The following is a 4380-nucleotide window of genomic DNA, read 5'->3' as shown; positions in this document are numbered from 1 at the left end:
TTCAGGGCCCCTGGGGACACAAGGAAACTTGATGTGAGTTGGAAAAGGTCCCTCCTCCGGGTGGACGCACACCCACGATGTGCAGCTTAGCTCACAGATGGCGCCTTTGTGCAAACTAGAAAAAGCCCCCAGCCCTCCCTGTGTGGTTGGGGTGCAGCGCCCAACCTGAATGAAGTCTCCACGGGATGACACAGGCCCCTTGCACTGCCAGTTTTCTCAGCACACACGAAATTGAAGATATAGCCTTGGGTTCTGCACATTTTGTGTGGCTTATGTGCCAACTGGGACAATCCGGTTATATGCCACAAAGCCCATCTTCCCAGACATCAAACATCTGTCCACTGCTCTCTGCAATGACAGTCATAGAATCCTGGACTGGCCAGAGGCCTAGAGAGATCACTAAGCACCACTGAAAGGCAGGAGACCAACTTCTAGACACAGGCACCCCAGCCCGGCAGCCTTTTTACCATGTGTGTCCAGCCAGGCTCCCTGCTGCTCTGAGCCTATGCCTGGTAACTCATGTTTTCCATGGACGTGGACAACAGCACCCTGCCCATAAGATGTGTCGCTGCAGGGTGGTGTGGGTACGGCAACGATCAGAGCTGGGCGACCTCAGTCTGCGTTTAGCTAGATTTGTTGTATCCACCCAGTATTGATCCTTATGGCTTTTCTTGAAAAAGTGGATATGGCCACAATGGGCCTGCACTCCTTCCTGGTACCACATGGCTGAAGGGGAGTTGTGTCCTCTCTGGTAGCACCATAGGAGTGGCCATAACCCCACTCTAATGGAGAAATAGTCCATTATGTACTCCAGAGGTTTCTGGCCTTCGTTTGAGTCCTATATCATTTATTGCCTGTTAGACTTTGAAAGAGCTACTGCTCTGTGCCTCAGTTTCCCCATTTGTCAAACAGGATGATGAAATAATAGCACCTACCTTACAGGATTGCTATAAACATTAAATAAATGCATATAATAGCACGTAGTACATAATCATAATCACTAAATGTCAGCTCTTATAATGACAACAGGTGAGGTCCCCATGGATAGTGTAGACATTTAGGTAAAACATCCACAAACATCATTTCCTTGTTTTGATGACCCTCGAATTCCCAGCAATAGATGGTAGCTGGCCTATGGAAAACTGAGTTGGGAAAGCCAAGCATTCCTGTACGAGGCCCCTACCCCGTCCCCCAGTAATAAGGCAAACTTCCAGATTGCCAGGGGTTGTGGGGGCCGCCTTGGCTCCTCGTCTTGCCCAGCTCAGAACTGTCTCTGAGACGGGCATGCAGGGACGCACTATGGACAACCAGTCATGCTCCTCGTCAGCAACTTCAAAGAACATTGCCCATATCCCAAGGCCTCTTCGTTCCTCTTCATAAGTCATTAGGGGTCTGTCAACAGCTAAGTACCCCAAGACTTTTTATTTCCAGCTTGACTCCTGCTTGGGATAATGAGTTCCATGACCCTACCGCCCACCAAGCGAAGGAACATTTTCTTTGATTATTCCTAAATATAACTCTCTCAAGCTTTAAGCAGAGCACCCCCTCCCCGGTTCTCTTTCAGGATTTAGTGAATGAGTTCAAGAGCACCCTAACCATCCATGATTAAACAGATGTGCTTCCTTCTTAGCCTTTATCTTTCCAAATGGAAGAACCCTTAACACATGACTTTGCGTTTTTACGTCAACTTCACTATTTCCTTGATGATTTGGTTGCTTCTTTTTTGAGTTTCTCATGGTCTTTCTTCAAGTGTAGTAAGCACACAGGACAGAAATCCCTCTCCAACCACAATCCCTCTCCATCTGACTAACTTTGTATATTTTTAGTAGAGATGAGGTCTTGCTATGTTGTCCAGGCTGGTCTCCCTTATGCCACATTCTACTCTGCTTGGCTGAATTTCCAAGCACAAAATGAGAATTTCAGTTCAATATATGCAAATCACAGTCATTGTGTTGAAAACAACTGGAAAGAGAAGGGATTGGGAGTTGGTGAGAGAAAAGGGTAAAAGCTGTAGGCAGAGTGCTATCAGAAACATTTTTCAGAGAGGTGTGGGAACAATAAAAGCAGGTGAGGTCTTAGAACTCCAACTCTGCACTCTATCCCAGAGCCAGCACACGCAACTAGGCAGGTATCCCACCCAAAAACACCCTCCAAGAGGGAAGGCAGGGGCTGAAATTCAGCCCTCACCCACTCACCGTGCTCCTGGGTGCTGGGCTACAGCAGCCAGCAGGAGTAACCTTTTTTTCTGATTTGCACAAAGGTACTATGTGGACCAGCAGCAGCCCTGTCCATTCCTGCGTCGGTCACTATGGGGGCAGCTGTGTCCTACAGACAGAGAGGACAGAGAAACCCAGGTCAGAGCTAGGCACTGGGTCCTGATATGCTCTGGAATAAAGTTTTCATAGTCATTCATCCAGTGAATATTTATTGGGCATCTACCATGTGCCTGGCACTGTATTTTTGTTTTTGTTTTTTTTGAGACAGGATCTTGCTCTGTCATCCAGGCTGGAGTGCAGTGGCATGATCACGGCCCACTGCAGCCTCAATCTCATAGAATCAAGTGATCCTCCCATCTCAGCCTCCTGAGTAGCTTGGACTGCAGGCACACACCACCACACCTTTTATATTTTTAGTAGAGATGAGGTCTTGCTATGTTGCCCAGGCTGGTCTCGAACTCCTGAGCTCAAGTGATTCCCCTGCCTAGGCCTCCCAAAGTGACAACACTGTTTTAGGTGTGGAGAAGACAGTGGTGGATAAGACAGACCTGGTTCCTGCTCTCAAAGAGCTTTGATTATAGTCAGGGGAAACAAGTTAACAAGGTCAATGTAGACATCACAAGTATCATAACGATCCAGATCAGTGGTTGGCAAACTATGATCTTTAGGCCAATCTAGCCCTTGGCCTGTTTTTGTAAGCCCCATGAGTTAAGAATAGTTTTTATATTTTTAAAGGGTTGTTAAACAAATTCAACAAAAGAACCCTTAGGAGGCACATGAAGCCTAATTATCGACTATTTAGTCCTTTACAGAAAAAGTTTGCTGAGCCCTGGTGTAGGTAGTGACTTGCAATGGTAGGGTTATCTAGCAGACACTGCGGGTTGTCAACTGGTTGGATTATCTAGCAGACACTGCTGGTCGTCAACTGGTTGGATTATCTAGCAGAGACTGCTGGTTGTCAACTGGTTGGATTATCTAGCAGACACTGCTGGTTGTCAACTGGTTGGATTATCTAGCAGACACTGCTGGTTGTCAACTGGTTGGATTATCTAGCAGACACTGCTGGTTGTCAACTGCCTGGATTATCTAGTAGACACTGCTGGTTGTCAACTTCACAGAACCCATCCATATCTCCCAAATATATGGCAGCCTCGAGATTTGTAGAGGATGGGGCCTTAGCTGCTTAAGCCTAATCAGGGTTCTTTTAGCAGTGACTGGGTGCTGCTCACCAGCACATTTCAGGGATGCACCAGTGAGCACGTGAGATTCCGCTGGGCTAAATGATTGGTTAGGTGAAATCCAGTGGTTTTTTTTTTTTTTTGAGCATGGGAGGCAAGAAACTCTCTTTCTGGATGGGGTGGGATGTGCATGTGGGGCCAGGGATTGCTGCAGCCATTTTGCTCATGGCTGGGAGGTCAGCCTGAGGATTCACTGACCCATGGAGGGAGTGCCCAGAGAATCACAGAAAAAAGGATCCAGGTCCCCACCATACCCTGGCTGCAGCGTGATTTTCTTTTGGACGTTTTAGTTCCCAAGCCAATAAACTCCATTCTGTGTTTACACCAGCTGGGGTTTCTTGTTTATTTGTTTTGAGACAGAGTTTCGCTCTTTTTGCCCAGGCTGGAGTGCAATGGTGTGATCTTGGCTCACGGCAGCCTCCACCTCCTGGGTTCAAGCGATTCTCCTGCCTCAGCCTTCCGAGTAGCTGGGATTACAGGCACGTGCCACCACGCCCAGCTAATTTTGTATTTTTAGTAGAGACGGGGTTTCACCATGTTGGCTAGGCTGGTCTCAAACTCCTGACCTCAAGTGATCCACCTGCCTTGGCCTCCCAAAGTGCTGGGATTACAGGCATGAGCCCACTGCACCTGGCCTGTATTGTTTAATTTTTAAACTGACTTTTACTTACATAGAGCAGTAAAGTACACAAAACTTAAGGACACAGTCTGATGAATTTCAACACCACACACACAAACATATACCTCTATCATCCAGATCAAGAATGTTCCCAGCCTCCACAAGCCAAATATGTAATTAAAAATGTCCTACTAGGCATATTAATGCAATAAAAGTAGAAAGCTGGGGCGTGGTGGCTCACGCCTATAGTCCCAGCTATTAAGGAGGGTGAGGTGGGAGGACTGCTTGAGGCCAGGAGTTTGAGGCC

Source organism: Pan troglodytes, chromosome 6 (genome assembly GCF_028858775.2).
Source record: "Pan troglodytes isolate AG18354 chromosome 6, NHGRI_mPanTro3-v2.0_pri, whole genome shotgun sequence".
NCBI classification, from domain to species: domain Eukaryota; kingdom Metazoa; phylum Chordata; class Mammalia; order Primates; family Hominidae; genus Pan; species Pan troglodytes.
This window is presented reverse-complemented; position numbering follows the sequence as displayed.